Genomic DNA, 22,066 nt, shown 5'->3' with positions numbered 1-22,066 from the left:
CTTTCATCTCATTACCAGTTTATTTTTATTCGTGCAAAAACCCTCTTGGGAGGCAAAGTACAGATGCCTACAAGGTTGGATAAAATACAAAAATAGATTAATTAGTTTTCAGTGAACAGCGGGATATCATCTGTCCTTTATGAAATCTCCAGTTGTATTCTCTTGATCTCTGGGAATGTGGTGTCTGAAGCTATCAGACTCATTAGTGACAAGAAAGAGCCTGAATGTGCAAGTGGAACAGCAGCGTTGATCCTGACCTAAGAGAATATGCTGGTGGCTCAGAGAGGAAGATTGGGGAAAAAGAACAAGATTTTCATTCTTCTAGTACAGTAACAATATTTGTGATATCTCAGATCACATTAGTGAAGGCTCTTGGCTTCTCAAAGACAATGAATAGGGGACAACTTTCAATATGATGCCTTCTTCCAGAGTATTTTTGTTCTTGCAGTTGCCAACAAGCTGCACATACGCATACAGTAGTAGCTCTTTCAAAGGTTTTTTTCCCCACTATCATGTGTATCTGTTACTTGGATATCTTTTTTTTAATTTTTTTTTTTTTATATAATTAAGCCAACATTTTTTTATTTTAATTAGTGCGATAGTAAAATAAAACAGACAATGCACAGACTATATTTACTGTACAGTCAGTGTTGATCTTACATTCAGAGTGTTGCTCAGATTGGAATAGGAGCATTTCTGCTCGCGAGCATTTGGCTTTTATCATCCACTGATCCCCTTAGCAATGGTTTCATTTTTTCAAGGCACACAAGAAAGCTTTCAGCTTAAGATGACTGCATTCAGTCACAAGCTTGGTACTGTAATGACTGTCAGACACTAGTAATTAGGAATGTATTACTTAGACAAGCTTAATGTGGTTATTATTTCACTCATAGTTACATTTCCAGTTCTCTCATGTTTGTTGGACTGGTCTTGAGGTGAAAGTATAATTCAAAAGCTGGTCCTTACAAATATGTACAGTTTACAGTTGCATATTATAGACAACATGTTGTTCTTTGCTGTCAAATGTTATAATTGCTGATTACTTTTTCTGTATCTAATTAATTGTAATATTCAGATTCCAGGAAATGTATTATAACACAGTTCAGACTAATTAAATAAAATAAATAAATAAATCCAGTGACAGAAGTGACATGTTTCTAAGCAGCTATGCAAAAGCAATCCTTTATACATGTTCTGTGCTTGTGGCATCTTGATTTTGTAACACAACTGCACAGATTGTCCAGAATTAGTTATTTACAAAAGCAAATTAAGGCCAGAAAAAGACACAGAATAGATCAATAAGAAGTCATTCTTTAATGTTAATCATTGTATGTGATTGCTGCCAGGAACAGGTTTGAACTGTTTAGGGCTGGCACATCTTTTCTATTTCTTACACATCTCTGTAAATCTTGTTATTACCATGAGATCCCTGGTTGCATTGCTGGGACATTGATGCTTCTTGGGTGTGCTTTAGCACATTCCTGGGTTGCTAACACCTCTACACTTGCTGTCAACCATTGCTGTCTGAACTTTAACGTCTGCAGCGCCAGATGGGACCCCCAGTTTGACGTTTCAACCAAAAGATAGCCCCAGTGCCCCATGCTGTGCGTGTTGAGAGATAGGAGCGTGGCAAGGGCATCTCTGGACCTAATTCAAATACTGTAGCAGCAGAAGAGTAAAAAACAGTACGAAATATGAATCATAGTCTTGTTATTCAACAAACCAGAACGATAATACTCTTCTACAAGTGTATAGTGGAACTGAGGGAGATTACATTTATTTTTTTTCCGGATCAATGTAAATATAATTGTTTTGAGAATTGCTCATATTAAGTGACAGTGGGGCAGGTTTGCTAGCAGACAGAGTCGATCCTGCTCCTTCATGACTCCCAGGGTGAACACCCTTGGAATAGAGCCTGACAGATCCTGACTGAGACAGTGGCGCGTCATGGACACTGTCAGGGGAAACTCACACAGAATACATGCAGGAGCAAAATAAGAACTGGGTCACAAAGTGGTTTCTAAAAGCTGATTTGGGTCACTAAGTACAGTTCCTATAGAAAGTCTACACCCCCTTGAATTTTTTTTCACATTTTGTTGTGTGAGTGCCAGAGTTTCATGCATTTAAATGAGGATTTTTTTCCACTTATCTACACACCATGCTCCACACTTGTGCGATTTTGAAGGCGATTGGTTAAACCTGAGCTCATTTAGGATTGCTATTACAAGGGGGGTGGACACTTATCCAACCAAGCTATTTCCATTTTTCTTTTTAATTAATTTTCTACAAATTTCTAGAATATTTTTTTCACTTGGAAGTTGTGGGGTAGGATGTGAGATAAATGAAAAAAAAACAAAACAACAGTTTTAATGCATTTTAATTTCAGGCTATAAGGAACCAAAATTTGAAAGGGGATGTAGACTTTCTAAAGGCACGGTATATGGCTTTCAAAGGGTTTAGACTAAATGAGTTGTGAATTCACTTGTTGACGCTTTATTTTATCTCTTTTGAAAATCACACTGTTTGTGGTTATTAAGAATGAAGTGACTACAGCTATGGTCAAAGGTTTTGCATCCCTCTATAGAATTAACAAATTTTGTCGAATGAAACGTGCTGAATGGTAACATATTGAATTTAATCTGACATGAAATACTGTACCACTGTTATGGCTTCCGGTAGACTTTTGCAATCTCATTTTGTAGTTTTTTTTTTTAATGTTAAATAAAATATCTACATATATATATATATATATATATATATATATATATATATATATATATATATATATATAATATCTAATCCTACAATTCTAGATGATGCAAAACTGTTGGCCATAGCTGTACCTAATTGTTAGAATATAACATGCATCCTAAGTAAAATGGGCAGGACTGTGCTGCCTTGTATTACTGCTAGAGGTTAGAAAATGGATTTTAAATGAATGTGATGTGCCAATTATATTTTAACAGATGGATAAGACAGAGTGATTCTAGATTTAAACCAATCATACCACCCAATACAATCATAGAAATAGCCCAATCTGGAGTGATTGGTATAACTGGAGCTGATAATTTTGATACCTCTGGGTTTCCCAGTGTCATAGAAATAGCCCAGTCTGGAGTGATTGCTGTAACTGGAGCGGATGATTCTGATACCTCTGGGTTTCCCAGACTCATAACACTTTTTCCAGCCTCAGTTAAATTGGTTATTGCAAGATGTAATTGGCAGCAGGGGTCTTGTTCTTTGTTGTAAGTGCAGTGAAGCAAGTGGGATTTGGCAGTATGTTTATTTCAGAGATATATGCTGTGAGGTTATTGTTTGAAACATATGACTGTGAAACTTCAAATATAAACTCTCTTAAACAAAACGGTTGCCTTGTTGAGGTTTACCCATGGGGTAGTATTCATGCCAATCAAATAAGGGTGGTGTATTAATAGCAGTCCCTTTATATATGTAATGTAAATATTTGTCATGCCAATTTTAGTTTAGTGCTTAGCTAACCTCCCATTAAATAGTAGTTACCCATCCAAAAGTGTCAACAGTTTTGATGGCTCTGTACTGTAAATAACTGTAAGGAGTAAACCCTCTATTATCCAAATTCATTAGGACTAGGAGTTGTTTGTAAGATCAGATTGTTATTGTTCATAAGACTTTCCCACTCAAGAAAGCTCCAAAAAAAGAAGCAACCCCTCTACCTTAAAATACACAACATGCAGTGCATGCTTGCACTGTAAATACCAGTGAGAGGGCTGGTTAGTGTATGTTCTGTCACACTGGGGGAGAAGAGCACAAGAATACAGGTTAACATGATAATCAAGGGTTTTTTTTTTTTTTTAATTTAGTCGTTGCCAATAATTTTTTTATTTTCTCCCATTTTGAAATGGCCAATTATTATTCATTTATGCTTGGCTCACCGCTACCACCCCTGCGCTGACTCGTGAGCATCGAAGACGAACACACGTTGTCCTCCGAAGCATGTGCCGTCAGCCGACCACTTCTTTACACACTGCAGATTCACCATGCAGCCACTCAGAAGCTACAGCGTTCACGGTCAGCTGTGGAATAGCCCAGACTAGAACCGGCGATGTCCAGGCTATAGGGCACATCATGTATTCATGCAGAGTGCCTTTACTGGATGCGCCACTCGGGAGCCCAATAATCAAGGTTTTACTGTCTAGTAAACATGGTAACTTCAACAGAATTGTGTCTTATAGTGGTGCAAGTCTTCACTGGCTTAGGGGCTGCATTATTCTGAAGTGTACTTTTGTAACAATAATCTGTTAATGCTATCCATATAATTCAAACCACAGAAGCAAAAATGTTGAAGTTGTGGTTTAGTTTTAATGGGTTGCAAAGTGTTTTCATAGTAAAGTAATTATGTGGTCAGATTTCACTTGGCAAGGTAAGAAAAGCAACATCGGTGTGAACACTTGATCCCTGATATGCAAAGTCATCCCTTTGTTAAGTGACTCGAACACCAGTCTAAAGTGCCTAACGTTTCCATTTTGAGTCCTTGTAGCCTTTCACTTGTGAAAGTGACCTATACGTTTCAGGTGGGAAACAATTTAGTTAACTGCACACGTGGACATGTGAACTAGGGACAAAACTTTCAGTACGCAAAATGGTTTGAATACACTTCACTTAGGCAAGTGTTTAATGTGTTTTAATTTGTATGTTGTTGTTGGGTGGGGTCATACGTTTTTCATGGTCTTAACATCTGGCCTAATTGTGTTTTGGCCTTTACAAGTGTTCTAAAAATCCTGGATTGCACAGCTGACCTTTCTGTGGTTTTGAAATGTCAGTGGGCTTCGGTTGGAATGGTCATTCATTCTGTGGTTTTTAGCTGTGATTGGACCTCAGTTGGAATGGTCATTCATTCTGTGGTTTTGAGATGTGAGTGGGCCTCGGTTGGAATGGTCCTTCATTCTGTGGTTTTGAGATGTGATTGGACCTCGGTTGGAATGGTCATTCATTCTGTGGTTTTGAGATATGAGTGAGCCTCGGCTGGAATGGCCTATCATTCTGTGGTTTTGAGATTTGAGTGGGCCTCGGTTGGAATGGTCATTCATTCTGTGGTTTTGAGATGTGATTGGGCCTCTTTTTCAGATCTGTCTTCCCGGTCCACCCTTCTTTGCGAATCGTTACCTTGGCGGAGCCCCCAGTTGTGGGCAGCAGCTCTCCGCAGTGGCTTGGACCAGAGCTACTCACCATGTTCCTGTTTCATCGCGTCAAGCCTCTCACAGTGACTGAGGAAACCCAGATCATCAGAGCAATGGTGAGCACTCTGTACATCAGAACCCAGACAATATTCCTGGTTTACCAGAAATTATAATTCAGCTTTGAGCGAATTTCTCCACCACAGCTTGACAGTCATAAGAAAATACCTAAAATAGTTCCTGTGCAATATGTTATATGAGAGAGAAATAGGGGATGTAAATATATATGAATTTGAAATAACCACTAATATATATATATATATATATATATATATATATATATATATATATATATATATATATATATATTGTGAACAATCCTCGCACTCACGGAGTTCGTTGCCCCTTTAAGACCAGACCCAGGACACGGAAATGGATTTTGAAAGCGCTTACGCGCTATTTTTAATAAACACAAATGAATACAAACAAAACAAACAAAACAGAAACAAAAACACCTAGCTCTCTCTTGGAGCTCTAACTAACATTAACGGGAACCTAACTAAACATTCAGGACGGCTAAGCCGTTTACCTGACACCAACACCAAATACAAACTCACACGGGCTTCACTCCGTACTTCACCTTCGATACGACTGGACACACACACACTCAGTCGGGCTCTTCACTCAGCAGCCCCGAACAAACTGCCTGTCTCTCTTAAATACCCTGCACCTGGCTCTAATTTACAACTACCACCAGGTGCAGGGGATTACTAAACAATTAAGCAATTAGACCCAAATGTGCATTCTCACAAGTTTTAGCAGGGAAGGATTTTAACCCCCTCCCTGCTACCTTACAATATATATATATATATATATATATATATATATATATATATATATATATATATATATATATTATATATATATTTTTCCCCCGTTTTTAATAATTCGGTCCTAGTGTGAAGGAAATCTTTTCAATCAGGTTCCAGTGGACTCTTTCAATTTCCGTGTTGTAAAAATCTGCAGATAGATGTACAGTATGCCCTAAAATGTGTTCTATATGTTATCCTCCCAAATGGGGGGAATAAATCCAAGGTAAGTCAGATTGTTGTTCAGTAAAAAATATAATATTCTATGTATTCCATCACTAAGCACAAAACAGGTTACTGGCAGCACCACAAAGTGTCCAAACTGACTTTGCCCTGTTTATTTTTTTATTGGTCACCTGGAGCTTATTTTCAGTGGTGTGTCTGAAGCTTATACCTTTTACTTTGTCAGTGTTTTTAGAATTTTGACTCATCTCTATGCTAAGACCATATGCTTAATCCATGGCGAGGTGACTGCACTTTCTATCAGCATTTCAGGATTTACTATGAGTGAAATACACCTGAGATGGTAGCGTTTAGGAGATTTCTCATTAAGCTCAAGTGTGACCAATGTGGATTCCGAAATGGCTGGACTGCTGTGCAATGTGTCACACTGCTTGGTATTGACAAAAAAATAACAGGAGTGTGTTTGGATATGAGTGGTTCTGTTCATACATGTTTGAAACCTGATGAATGTATATATACACTGAGTGTACAAAACATTAGGAACACCTTCCTAATATTGAGTTGCACCCCCTTTTGCTCTCAGAACAGCCTCAATTCATAGGGGCATGGACTGTACAAGGTGTCAAAAGCGTTCCACAGGGATGCTGGCCCATGTTGACTCCAGTGCTTCCCACAGTTGTGGCAAGTTGGCTGGTAGTGGATATTCGAATAGCTTGTTCCATCTCATCCAACAGATGCTCAATTGGATTGAGATCTGGTGACTGGGCAGGCCACTGCAATAAGCTGAATTTACTGTCATACTGTCACCAGTGTTGTACTGGACTATCAGTTGACTAACTGTAGCCATCCGTTGCTCTGCACAATTCGTGTCAGCATCCTTTGGCCTCGTTCATCAATGAGCCGCTTTCGACCACTGGCCTGCGTTGACCACTGCAGCGTTGCAGTTCTCGACACACTCAAACCGGCGTGCCTGGCACCTACTACCATACCCCGTTCAAAGGCACTTAAATTTTTGTCTTGCCCATTTACCCTCTGAATGGCACACATACACAATCCATGTCTCAATTGTGTCAAGGCTTAAAAATCCTTCTTTAACCTGTCTCCCCTTCATCTACTCTGATTGAAGTGGATTTAACAGGTTATATCAATAAGGGATCATAGCTTTCACCTGGATTCACCTTGTCAGTCTATTTCATGGAAAGAGCAGGTGTTCCTAATGTTTTGTACACTCAGTGTGTGTGTGTGTGTGTGTGTGTGTGTGTGTGTGTGTGTGTGTGTGTGTGTGTGTGTGTGTGTGTGTGTGTGTGTATATGTAATATGCACACACACATAGTAAAGTGTATGTATGCATTTTGCATTACAAACGACAAAATGTCTGACAATGTTCAAAAGGAGTCCTACGCAAAGTCAGTTGACGTGTATTTAAACACCCACAAACTTCGGAAGACAAACGACCCAACAGTGAGTGCCATTCTGTAGCTTTTTAATAAGATTTTGCTGAACCCACTCTTTTTTATTTTACATATTGCTTCTCCTGTCTTACCTGATTAAGTGTTCTATAACATCAATACCAAAAAGGAACTGCTTCCTGTGCAATGGGCTTTTTGCCATTAGAAGCCACTTACACATCATGTATGAGGACGTTATCTTCAGTGTTTCTTATATTGGTGAGCATTGTAAGGTCTCAGTTGTAAGAATAGATGCTGTTTTAAAAATGGAGGTAACATGTTTTTTTTATTTAGTTTTTGACAGGCCCAGTCATTGGCATCTTCTTTGTCCACAAGACAGTTACTGAGGATCTGCCGACGTCTTTCACAGTACCCAGAGGAAAGCATTTCTCAGGCTGTAAACAAAGCCTGCCTCTCCAGGTATTTACAGAAACACCATTTAATGTGTTAGCTGCTGTATCAGTACAGTACTGACTGTAAGCACTGCCTGGAAAGTCATGTCCAATTACAGCCCTGACTAAAAACTGCTTTTGAAGTGCCAGTGGAAGAGTTGTAATCATACAGGATGCTTGCTCATATTCAAAACCTGTCTGAAAATAGGTATGGCAATATATTGAAGTGTACAATTCCAAGCTTTTGTAATTCTCTAATGAAGTCCATACTGGATAGATAAGAGACATTTTGTAGTTTATTTGATTACATAAAGTTAGCTCAGTGGTCAGATCTTGGTTGTGTGGCATCTGTTAACACAACAGGATTAAACGGTGATGTTGTCACAGAAGAGTGCACGTTTTGAATGGCAGAGACGGGGCAAAATGCAGCTCTCATTGACTCTAGGACTTGTGCTCTGTTGTTTGTAGTGTGCAGTCTCAATGACTCTAGGACTTGTGCTCTGTTGTTTGTAGTGTGCAGTCTCATTGACTCTAGGACTTGTGCTCTGTTGTTTGTAGTGTGCAGTCTCACTGACTCTAGGACTTGTGCTCTGTTGTTTGTAGTGTGCAGTCTCACTGACTCTAGGACTTGTGCTCTGTTGTTTGTAGTGTGCAGTCTCACTGACTCTAGGACTTGTGCTCTGTTGTTTGTTGTGTGCAGTCTCACTGACTCTAGGACTTGTGCTCTGTTGTTTGTAGTGTGCAGTCTCATTGACTCTAGGACTTGTGCTCTGTTGTCTGTAGTGTGCAGTCTCACTGACTCTAGGACTTGTGCTCTGTTGGTTGTAGTGTGCAGACTCATTGACTCTGTTTAGGACTTGTGCTCTGTTGTTTGTAGTGGCCATAAGAATGTTAGTTCTGGTATTAAATCCGTTGTTGTGAGCAACATAATTCCATTGTCCTACTTGTCATACACTTCAATTCACTATAAAGGACTGTGTGGAGTATTTGTCTCTCAGATCATGTGGTGTATTTGTCTCTTTGTCTGTACATCCACATCTATGTATCACATTTTTGAAGAGAAGAAGTTAAGAAAGCATGTCGGCCACTCCCCTAAGCTTTGTGTCGGCCACAAATGTGACAAGCTTGCTAATTTATTAAGTTGTTGAAAAGATACAGCAAAGGTCCAAGCAAGGAGCCCAGCGGCCCCCCACTGAATACGTGACCCCAGCTAGAGGTTTCCTCTCTTAAAAGTACTCTGCTTCTTATGTTTAAGAAGTTATGTGTCCACTTGCATGTACATTGTTGTACTCCTGCAGATTGCAGCTTTAGGATTAGTCTTTCATGCAGCACTGTCACAGGCTTTTTGGAAGTCCAGGTATGTAATGTCCGGCTCTTTTTGTGAGGTTTGTCAGACAGGAGAATGCTTTTCTGAACTATGTACATACTGGTGATATGAATCATGGTCATCAGCTTTTTCAAAACACTGGAAGCTGTAGTTTTTTTTCCCATTTACAGCCATGGCTGGGGATGTATGTTACAGACATACTCAGGGACGCTGGAACGAGGGGTGCTGGGGGTACGGCAGCACCCCTGGCTTCGCATGAAATCCATCATATACAGGGGTTACAGTTTTGTTCAATGGCTTTCGGCACTCCCACTATAAGAATTTTTCCATTGCCACTGGACATGCTTGTTTTGACCACTAACTCACATCACCTTTTCCTTATCTGTTTGCAGGTTTTTGCCTAGCCTTGCGAGACCTGCTTTGCAGAAGAACTTTCTGGATACTGGAATTGAGGACAGCTCTGTTGTGTCAAATCAGGAAGAAAAGGAAAAGTTGAAGAAAAGGAAAAGAAAAGTTGTGAGTCTTTTCTATTGTGTTTATTTGAAATCTCGACATAGTGGGCTAGCATGTTGTTTTTTGGCAGATTATGAATATTTTTTTTGAATTCCGGTTTCCAAATTAAGTGTAGCCTTATTAATTTGTTGTCTCCTAAACAGCTGTTCAAATAATTGTAATGTGAAGAAAATAGCCTTATAGATATCTGTCAGTTGAGAGGTGGTTATTGGCAACCTCAGTGCTGTATTACATTTATCACTGGGAGCCACAGATGAAGCTTGTCAATGGATGCCAAAAAGAAATTACTTGATCCTTACTGAGATCACACTTATATTGCCCAGATTAGAACACTGTCTTGAGACCTTCCTCTAAGCATATCTGCCAACTAGCCCTTGCTATCCCACACCTCAAAAGGGCACACTAGTCTCTTGTGTCTTTTTTGTGCTATTTTACTTTTATTTGTGGCTTAGAATCCATTCATTTTATTTCCGAGTCATTGTTCCTTTTGTAGAGCAATATAAAGTCAAGATAAGAAAGTTAGTGCTGTTGTCCTGTATTATGGCTAGCCTTTAATTTGTCCACAGTTAACACGGTGCCATTGTAAAAATGTATTTTGTAGGTGAAATAAAAGATGGAACACTGAAGATTGGAAAGGTCTCTGTTCCTGTCTATAATCCAGATGAGAAGATGAAAGTTCCTGACATCCTGTTTTATGAAAATGCTCAGGTAATTCTATGATCATCTTTCTATTTAATAGTGGAGGCATTATTTGTTTCTTATGCTCCTTCAGTTCTGATCTGGATAGCCAGGAATGCTTTTGAAGCTGTTAGTAAGGTGTGGAGATGAAATCACAGCCATAGAATCATTTTCATCTTGTCGCAGAGTTTTGTCGCTGAGTGCAATTGATTTGACATCAAGCTGCTTAGGCTTTCTTTCAGAACAGAGATTGAACAAATCCTCTGGGTCAGCTGTCCAAAACAGTGCAGCGCGGTTTTGTATCCAGGTATTCAAAGTCGTATTTTATTTTTAGGGATTTGGATTCCCTTTCTGATGAAATATTTCAATTGAAATAAGCATCTTAACTGCAAGCTCCTAATCAAAATAGAATCATAAATGGGTTATATCACCCCAGTGCCGCTTAAATTATATGAGTTCCGATGGCACCTTAGCATTTGTGATTTGTATCTGAATACAATGCAGGTAGGCTCCATGTACAGGTCTTCTTTGTTGCTGCTACCATTGCTACTATTAATAAAATCCTGTGAATTCTATGGCTTATTTAAAAACTAGCATTCATTTTGTTTGTTTTTTAACCTTTCTTTATCCCCTCCATCTGCAACATCACAACGCGATAAGGGCATTGAAGCCATTGTGCTTCTTACTACTTAAGTCTTGAACTTGTGAACAGCAAATCCGCTGTTCGAAGAAAAATATAAACGTCTCTGCTGTGCATAACTTAAACAATCCAGGGCTGAGGACTTCCTGAAATCACTTCTTGGGTCACAAAAAATGTGTGTCAGGAAATGGATGGCTCATCCAGGATTTCTCCAGACACCCATTTCTGTTTTGGTTGCTGTGTATATAATTTATTTTTTTAAATATTCAAATGAAGTTCTTAAAACCCAACAGTGAGCAAATATGTTCAGGTAACCAGAATACCTGCCACATTTACAGCCCCTCACACACACACACTCACGCACGCACACACACACGTACGCTCGCATAGACACAGACACACGCACGAACACATGCACGCACATGCAAGCATACACAGACACGTATACACAGACACACACACGCACAGACACACACATGCACAGACACACACACACACTAAACACTCTTCAGTATGCATTATGGGTGCATCTTACACACTACAAGCGGTGGTAGACATGTGGAGAATTGCTCAAGCAGCACTAAGTGAAAGATGAATACATGTATTAAAATTGTATTTCTGCCAGTTCTCAAGAAGTAAAAGGAAATAAAGTGGCTGGCTGTGTGTCTCAATGGCTCCCTAAGAAGTTATCTCTGCGTCAAGAATGATTGCAATAAATCAGTCTTTAGGCTTTGGTGTCCTTGTGGACCTGCAAGAAGTCTGTGCTTGACCTACTTTCAGGTGGCCTGTTTTCTCTAGGTACAGTAAATAGGGAGAGGAAGGCAGATTGAGTGCAAATGTGTAAAGTGCTCCAGGCTTTTACTGAACTGGGTTTATACCACATATCGTAAACTGCAACCCCTTTTGTATCTTCTACAGAGGCAAACATCTGACTTATTTTTGTAGATCTGATTAAGTGGAATGCAATTACTGTCCAAGTGTAAAATCAGGATTATGTTTTGAGACATTTTGATGAGAAGACAAGCTTGGTTCAGTAGAATAGATGTGATTGCCCCTGTAATAAATCCTTCCCACCCAAATGTTCATAGCTGTGTTAGCTTCTGCAGGGGAAAGGATTACAATAAAATATGTGCTTCAGGTAATCTTTTTAAGATCCTTGTGAAATGTAACGGCGTAATCGAGTAATTGGTTCATGCAGATTTACTTTATGTAATCGGTACCAGTACAGACGTTGTACTCATCAGTGACTTTAGGAAATACTGTTTTACTGTACTTTTACTCCAGTAATTTCTGTTTCACATGATGGTGATGGAGGACATGCTAAAGGACTTCCTGCTGGGGGAGCACCTGCTCCTGGTTGGAAACCAGGTGAGGTTCTCAATCCTGTGTTATGGACACATTTCAGATACATTTTGTGCATATTCAAGAATAGTCATCATTAACAGCAACAATGTGCTGTTTAATATTTCCCTCTGATGGCCACATACATGCACCACAGAAATCTGGGGTTTCTGAAAAACAAACCTAGATTCACTTTTGGAAACAACAGCAGCTGTATAATAATTTCTTTGCTTTAGCAAGTGGTTACGGGAAACACAGTTTGTCATGCTCCCTATAATAACTTACTTTGTATAACCCCCAAAATGACACCATACAAATGTGAAATATAACTTGCATTAGCACAGCTTGTGCCTGTTACTGTTTCTATAAGAAGTTTCTTTTTAAAGCATGAATAACAATTGCAGTTTGAGTCAGATTTACATAATAATCTCATTTTACATTGAATCCAGGGGGCAAGGTTCGGCTATGATTTGATTTGCTGCATTATGAAAACCCATTACTGAGGGTTCCCTGCCAGGGTGAAAGTCAGCCGTTGTTGTTCCTCTTTCCATGTATCAAGAGAATTGGATGGTGGGAATTTCACATCTGTCCTTTTTTTTTTTTTTTTTATTTTGGTCCGAGCACCAAAACTACTATTAATGATTCATACATTCAAGCTCAGCTTCCAGGAATTTCATTCATATTTGTCTTTAATCTTTTTTTAAAAAGCTGTTGATTCATTTCCCCTGCAGGGCGTTGGGAAGAACAAGATAGTTGACAGATTTCTGCAGCTCATGAACAGGCCGAGGGAGTACCTGCATCTTCACAGGTATGTTGAGGTGTGACAAGCCTGCCTGGCTGTCACATGTCCCACTGCTTTGTATTCATCACTGGTTTGTGTGACTTGAAGCTGCGTTCATTTTAAAATATCTTCTCTTTCCAAGGTTAAACAACATTATTTTTGTTCATGGCAAATTGGGACACCCCTCATGGGAGGTGGAGATGGGGGTCACTTTTCATAAAATCTACTTTTAAAAAACATCCAAGGGGGGTTATTAATAGCATCTGAATGTTATAAAGGTCAGAGTGATTGTGGAAGGTTTCAAACACTAATTCCTTATTAGAACACTGTTCATTGTATATTTTTTAATGGATCACTTTGCATTAAATGTCTTTGTGAAACAGGACAAGTAATTTACACCAGTAATATTAGTATTAAAATCGGTACCCAGATTCGTGTTTAAAAAGGATGCGGATGTTGATCTCCATTGATGTCAGTCAACCATATTGAATGAATGAAATTAACCCTGTGTTAACCGCAATGATGAGATGCGGAAAGGGTGGCTGGTGCAGCCCACATGCATAACACGTTCAACTTCTAAAATGTGTTTATGTTATTATTTCAACAATTCTTTATTGAATACATGTCTTTAACATTTCACAAGCACAAATCTAAACTACACAAGTAAATATTATATTGTACTTGGATACTAAACATGTACAAAATATTGTCAACACATATCTGTGCTTCAAATTGAAATTTTGTTATTGCATAACAAACAGGTTCTATTCAATTGATCTAAACGGTAGTGGATTCTTACATTGCTGACTGGAAGACATTTTTATAGTCACTCTAAATCAGAGGGTTGAACATATTGCAGTACACTGTATATCACTAGGGAGGCATTAAGTATATTCCTTGATCCAGCACAGCAATCACTGGGAAACGTTTCTCCCATGCTTAATGCAAAAAAATACAGAAAGTCTTTTGAGTAATTCATTAAAGGGCAGATAACAATCAAAGCCTATACAGCCATGGCTATCTCTTCAGCCATGACAGAAAATCAACAAAAGTAATAGAAGCTGCAGTAGGAGACTGAGAGGAATGGAAATGTCACAAATGGACTACTTCAAAATATAAGGACTGGCTGCATTAAGACACTCCAGGAAACAATTTGCATGCACATGTTTTTATGAAGTCATGTGCCTAAAAGGGTTAGGACCCTTTTTTTTCGGACTGAAAAATGTGTAATATTTCAGATTAAAATATTATTGAAGGTGGCCTTTGCATTCTGTGAAAGTACATTTGCATTCAGTTATTGTGGTATTTTGCCAGTCACGGTTTGAAACACTGTTTAAATCTAGAAAATATTTTGTCAGAACAAGTAAAGCGTTCAGTAGATTGTGTACAAGGCGGTTGTCCATACGCACAGCAGTATTGTGTATTCCACCGGGGGTAAAACTGTGTTTAAACTTCCAGGAGATGATTAAGAGAACACGTTTTACTCCTCAGACCCATTCTCTGTGGTCAGTACAGGACTGCATTCGCCTAGTTTACTCCAGTTTTGTAAAAAAAAAAATTTTTGAAAAATGGCCAATATTATTGCCTCCTTGTTTGCTGTGTGGTACAGTATCACCAAGGAAACACAAACTGTAATTGGCAATTTTACATTTACACTGGGGACGGACACACGAGTGAGAGCTGCAATTTCAACTGGCTGTGAACAGAACGATACACAGTCCGATATCACAGCTGTGCAGAACACAGATGGATTTAAAATGAATGCAGCTGCGTTCCTATGGGGCAGATTAAAGCTGCAGTGTTCCACAGATTTGTTAGGTGTACACTATGATACCATCCCTCCCTGTCTCTTTACTACATTCCAGTCTAATAGTGTATTTAGTTTTAGCTGTAGGGGCACAAGCTAAAACATTTTTCCTCCATTGAAACCTGATGTCCACTACTTCACTCTGTCTTTCTAAAGGTTTGTAAAACTATAAGCAGGGGTTCATTTGTGCCAGATCGCAACAATAACTTATACATAACATGTACAATAAAACAAATTCTTTCCTGAAAATGGTATAGAAAGAAATTATTTAGTATAGGATTTATCAAACGGCTTTGTCAGTAACATCATTGCATCTTATACCAGTGTACCATGGGGTATTTGATCAGATACTGACCTTGTGTTGTAGAAAGCTGAAAATCTGCAGGTTCACAGTTCGGGTGGATTCTCTATTCCACATTCTCCAGAAATCACTTGCAGACTGTAATGTGAAGGAAGCTATCATTGTGAATTAGTAAGTATAACATGTTTCTTTGAATTGCAGAGACACCACAGTGCAGACCCTCACTCTGCAGCCCTCTGTTCGGGATGGTATTATCATCTATGAGGATTCCCCACTGGCCAGTTTGAATTGTTCCTATTTACGTTGTAAATCTAATCATGTTAAGCCTCCTCTGTTAAGCCCGGCTGATTGGGACACCTTCTCGGGGAGGAAGGTCCAGTGACAGTAGCAATCTATCAGTACCTGCACTAGCACAGCTGTGTGTATTGGTTTAACATCAGGATTATATTCAATTGCAGGGATGCTCCCCTAACCTGAGCATTGTAGGACTAAAATCTTGTTCTTCCTGAAAAGTGCTTTGACTAGCTGTCCCCAGGGCCCAACACCTCATCATTGTATCTATAACCCACTATATGCTGAATTCATGTTTTTCAGTTTAATCTGATAGCAGTATGGAAGCACCACAGCAGATGTTTGATAGATGTATTTCTCTGTTGTCTAGTGGGGTTAGTCACAATGCATGTTCAGTGAGCCTGGGTATTGGAAGCTTTTATTATTACTCTTTCTCACAGCCTACTCATTTGAAATGCTGGCTCCTTCCTTGACTCTTGAATCAGTAGCCAGATTAAACTGTTACGTTATTATTGATGTGCTTAAAAGCTATACAAGGAAATCAGTAAGATATGATTAAGTTATCTTTAAAAAAACATACAGCAGGATCTGTTTGTTGCAACAGCCAGTTCATTCATCACAGATACAGTATACAGTATGACATTTTATATAAATATATATATAAAAGACAGTGCCTGTAGGAAGTATTGACCCCTCTTGATGTTTTCACAGTTTGTTGTGCTACAACCTGAAATCTTGCATTTAAATGGGATTTTTTTCCCTTTGATTTACACAACCTGCTCAACACTTTCAATGTGTGAAGAAATGGGGGGGAGGTGAAAAAACAAATCAGTTAAAAAAAAAAACCTGTTAAGTTTTCATTAGATAAGTGTTCAACCCCTTTGCTATGACACTCCTAAATAAGCTTGGGTGCAACCAATTGCCTTCAGAATCCACACAGTAAGTTAAATGGAGTCCATCTGTGTGCAATAAAAGTGGTTTACATGATTTCAGATTAAATACACCTGTCTCTGTAACGTCCCACAGTTGGGTAGGGCATTCAAAGCAAAGATAACACCATGAAGACCAAGGAGCTTTCAAAACAACTCCGGGATAAAATTGTGGAAAGGCACAGATCAGGGGAAGTGTATAAAAAGATTTCAAAGGTATTGAATATCCCTTGGAGCACAGGCAAGTCAATCATTAAGAAGTGGAAGGTATACAGCACCACCGAGAATCTGTTAGAGCAGGCCATCCTTCCAAACTGAGTAGACGGGTAAGAAGGGCACCCAGGTAACACCATCCCTACTGTGAAGCATGGTGGTGACAGCATCATGCTATGGGGATGTTTTTAATCAGCAGGGACTGGGAAGCTTGTCATGGGAGAGGGCAAAATGGATGGAGCTAAATACAGGCAAATCCTTGAGGAAAACCTGCTTCAGTCTGCAAAAGACCTAATACTGGGATGGAGTTAAACCTTTCAGTAGGACAATGACCCAAAGCACACAGCCAAAGCGACACTGGAGTGGCTTAAAAACAAGAAAGTGAATGTCCTAGAGTGGCCCAGTCAAAGCCCAGACTTGAATCCGATTGTGAATCTGTGGCAAGACTTGAAGATTGCTGTCCACCAACAATCCACATCCAACTTGACAGTGCTTGAACAATTTTGCCAAGCAGAATGGGCGAATGTTGCAGGATCCAGATGTGCAAACCTGGTAGAGACTTACCCCAAAAGACTCACATCTGTAATTGCTGCCAAGTGGTTCTACCAAGTATTGACTCAGGGTCTTGCCTCTTCAAAGTGTTGAGTAGGTTGTCTAAATCAAAGGGGGAAAAAAATTCCATTTAAATGCATCAAGATTTCAGGTTGTAGCACAACAAACTGTGAAAACGTCCAAAGGGGGTGAATACTTACTATAGGCACTGTCTGTATGTATGTGTGTGTGTGTGTGTGTGTGTGTGTGTGTATAATAATCTATAACTTCCTAGTTCATACTTACAGTTAATGGTTAATTGATTTATAGGTCACCTAATGATTATAATGGGCTAGTTCAATTATAGGTGCCCTATATTCCAAAATTACGGGATTTGCTGAGGTCCTCAGTTATTTTGGGAAAGAGAATGTAATGTTTTTTTTTATGATAACATCTAAAAAAAACCCTCTTTAATGTGAAACTATAATTAGGAGGGGCAGGAGCGTTGTAATTAGATGCAGTATTAAAGCCACATACCACTTAAAGGTGCATGGTCCGTGACAAACAGTTTTGCAGTATCATAAGTGAGACCCAACTTGTGCAAGTTGATTTGACCCTTGCAACCTTGTGGTGCTGCAGGAACGTGCAGGCTGAATGCTATTGTGATCCACCCTGACTTCCGAATGCTTGTGCTGGCAAACAGACCTGGCTTTCCTTTCCTGGGGAATGATTTCTTTGGAGCATTAGGTACAGTAAGTTGTAGCTGCTGCTGAACACGAAGCCACAGCAGGTATCCCTGCTGACTGACTATTTGCTGAAAATTGGATTTCTTATTTTGTACCTGCAACCTCCACAGCTTTCCGTATTTCCTCCTAAAATCCCTTTCTGTGTCAGCTGAAAAAAAAAAAAAATTCTTACAAATGTGTATTTCTGAATAGGATCGTAAGAGCTTTTTCTTTTTGAAATTAGAGAAATGTTTTCAGAGCACTGGAAGTACACGAATGCCCTGTGTGCTGTTAATGCACAGTGGGCCCCACTAAGACAAACAGTAAGTGTCTGTCTGAACTGTATTGCGTCTAGAGGTAAACAGCAGGGATTTTAGATTGTATCTGCTACTGAGAAGTGGATAAAAACAGGAAAACCATGTATATGTTTAACTTTGACATGTTGTTTCTTTACCTCCTCTAGGAGACATATTCAGCTGCCATGCAGTTGACAATCCCAAGCCACAGTCAGAACTTGCCATGCTAAAGCAGTATGGCCCAGATGTCCCAGAGCCAGTGCTTCAGAAACTAGTAGCAGCGTTTGGAGAGCTGAAGGCGATGGCAGATCAGGGCACCATTACATACCCATACTCAACCAGAGAGGTTGTGAATATTGTCAGACACCTGCAGGGAGGAAGGGCCTTTCTTTGTATCCGTAAACAAAAGCAAGAAAATCCCAGGCATTATACCGCTGCGGTAGTTCTGAATATGAAGCTGTGCACTTCGATAGAGACTGTTAATAATAAAGTCAGGTCAGTTTGCATCACTGCCTATTTAATTACTTCCACCCCCCTCCTAAACCCTAGGGGGTTGGAGAGATGCATTTCATAGGTGTGTATTTTAATACTATAATAAAAATACTTTTCTCTTTGTGGTGTGCCAGGAGTGTTGATGTTGCCTCCAGTATAATCCCACTAAAAGCTTATTGTTGAGGTTCTGTTGAGCTGCTTCATAGCCAGACAGCAGTAGATGCTCCGAGATGGAGCAGTGTGATAGTGTAGAATTCATTAGAGAACTCATTGCTGAAATTGATCTTGGGTTTTGTGAAATACAAGACAGGACTTCAGATCTCAGTGCCAATTCTAAGATGTCATGTTCTTTCTGTGCCTGGCTGTTCAGGTCCAGATGGATTGGATAAGAGTCTTTGGCAGGCGGTTTTATAAGTATATGCTTATGTACAGCTATGGCCAAATCGAATGAAACCTGCTGAATAATATTACATTAACATATTGAATTATATACCGTTTTGTAGTTTTACATATACTTAACAAAAAACTGACAAAATAATGTACTACTGTTTTGGCTTTCGGTAGACTTGTGTGATATCATTTTTTAGCTTCTTTGATTACATGATTATGTTCATATATATATATATATATATATATATATATATATATATATATATATAAAAATCGTCCTATATACAAAATGTCCTATAGAGGTTAAGGTCTTGCGATCTCCAATTCCAGAACGCTGCTCATCTTCCCTTCACTTCACCCTAGTGTGTGTGTATATATATATATATATATTATATATAAAATATTTTTTTTTTTTTTAAATATGTCTCAATCCTAAAATTCTAAGTGATGCAAAACTTTGTTCTCTGTATAATGTAATAATTGTTGTAACGTTAAAATGACCAATACTGTGGCCCTAGATTCAGTAATCTAGGTTAATACATTGTATTTGGTTAAAAGGAGAAACTGTTTTAGTGCACAGCTTGGTAGCGTGAAGTCAAGACGGACATAAAAGGTCACAGGCACTGAGCTGCTGAAACCAAACTTCATTATTAATTGTGTACAGCAGTATCCTGGAGTCTGAGAGACACAACATTAAGCAGCAGTAAGACGGGAATAAGCAGCCCAGCAACAGATCAATATACAAGAACGTAATGTACTAATATAGCTTGTCTAGCCCTCTATTCGTCTTTTTTAGCCGTCAATGGGAGATCATTGATTTCTGGGGTTTATTTCCAAAATAGTGGATGCCAGTCTTGACAAAATGGATTAATGGCAGCGTGCATTGAGAAGCATTTAGGTCAATTGAAATTGATGGATTTGTAGATCAGTTTGAAAATAATAAATGAAGATAAAGACAGTACTGACTGTGAGACTTCAGGATGCCTAAATGAAACTGTATTTTAAGACGCAAAGTCATAGTTTGATTGGATCAAAATCAGTCCAGACATGTGGGGAAGTATATTGTGTGTGTGTGTGTGTGTGTGTGTGTGTGTGTGTGTGTGTGTGTGTGTGTGTATATATATATATATATATATATATATATATATATATATATATATATATATATATATATTTTTTTTTTTTTTTTTCTTATTATACGCAATAAAACGCTGCATATTTCAAAAGGTACTTCATAATTTAATAAGTAAAATCATACAGTAATATAGTATAAGCAGCATACAAGGCAAGCAACAGACTAACAAAAACATCGCGGACTTACTTGATTGATGAATCCTGAGTGATCTTATTTGTAGAAAAAAATATTTCTAGAACCTGTGTAAGATTTTTTAAATCACTGTAGCCCACAGAAATCCACTGTGAAGATGAGGTTTGAAAAACCAAACAGCGAATACTCTGTCAACCATTTTGTTTTTTTGTACCACAAGCAATTAAAAAGGCTATTTTGTTTTAGTCCTCCCTGTGGAAAAAGGTCCAGTTTAGACTTTGGACAACCTTTATTGTTATTTTTTTTTGTTATTTTTTCCTCAACATGCATTTCCTGACACATCAGGAAAATTCTTACCAAACAGTAACCAAACACTTAAGCGATGAAAACAAAAACAACAAAAAAAAAAACATTTTGTTTTTTTAAAAAGGTAACATTCAAAATCTGAGCTATCGCCATGATGAAAAAGAGGATGACCATGGCATAAATTAACAGTTTGTACAGAAATATTTAGATTAAGAAATGCCAGTGAATAGCTTAATGAACACTGGATAAGTGGTATGTAAAACTAAGGATCCATTAGGTAATCAAATTCATTGTTAGTATCAGTTTAGTAAGCAGTTTACCAGTTGTGTAAAAATGTAAGTGTGTCAGACAGACGGACAAACGTACAGACAGTCAGACACTCCCATACATCCCCAGAATCAGATGCTCTTAACAGTGCCTGTGTATGCCTAATAGTATTTCTAGCAAGCTTCCTCATAGTTGAAGAAGCCTCCACTCTTATCACCGTCGAATAGGATTACATACCCGTGAGGGGGATAAGAAGTTACTGTGGCAACCACTGGAAAGTAGAAAATCCCCCAGCAGATTGTAATAAACAAGGCCTGTGAGTTCTGGTTTCCCACCTTACTGGAAGTGCACCTTTCTGTTTGTCTGCTACCATCTTGTAGGGCTGTCTCAATGCATGGGGAAAACACAGCAGTTGATTTGTAACAAAATATTTTCAGTAATGAATAATAAAGAGAAATGCCTCAAATGAAACAACATTAAGTATGTTATCCACTGTTCTAGCATGAAGAGAAGGGAAGATGAGCAGCGTTCTGGAATTGGAGATGGTAAAACATATACGGACAGATTTTATAGGTCATCTAAGAATATCATAGAACTTGTCAATTAATATAAGCGACCTCCTTTAACAGAATTAGTCATATGGTCTCAATTTTTAAAGTAGGTCATGTTTTAATCTAAGAAATAAAGTATTATAATTCTAATCGAACATTGGACACGGTCTCAGCAAATAAAGATGAAGCATGTCAGGCGATTATTTACCAGAACTCCCGCTAGTATAAATAAAAAGCCTAATTTCTGTGCTTTAAAGAAGCAGTGCCAATGTGCTTTAATTAGAAAAGTAAACTGAAAGCTGTAGCGGAGTGTTTGATGTGTTCACAGAGACTCTGCAGCTCTGTTTTAGATACAGTGACATCCTAGAAATAAAC

General features: G+C 38.7%; 1 long non-coding RNA gene and 1 pseudogene across 1 annotated transcript; both read left to right on the top strand.

Moving 5' to 3' along the window:
* The window catches only part of LOC121321107, a 93,310-nt pseudogene that overhangs the window by 24,456 nt on the left and 46,788 nt on the right, over positions 1-22,066 (top strand).
* Positions 7,634-16,412, top strand: LOC121320963. The gene is made up of 6 exons (XR_005950893.1): positions 7,634-7,666; positions 7,958-8,073; positions 9,765-9,888; positions 10,487-10,593; positions 13,276-13,352; positions 15,635-16,412. It is a non-coding gene; the product is annotated as an uncharacterized LOC121320963 (long non-coding RNA).

The sequence above is a fragment of the Polyodon spathula genome, chromosome 9 (assembly GCF_017654505.1).
Source record: "Polyodon spathula isolate WHYD16114869_AA chromosome 9, ASM1765450v1, whole genome shotgun sequence".
NCBI classification, from domain to species: Eukaryota; Metazoa; Chordata; class Actinopteri; order Acipenseriformes; family Polyodontidae; genus Polyodon; species Polyodon spathula.
The sequence above is the reverse complement of the archived record's forward strand: the minus strand, read 5'-3'. Positions and strand labels throughout refer to the sequence as shown.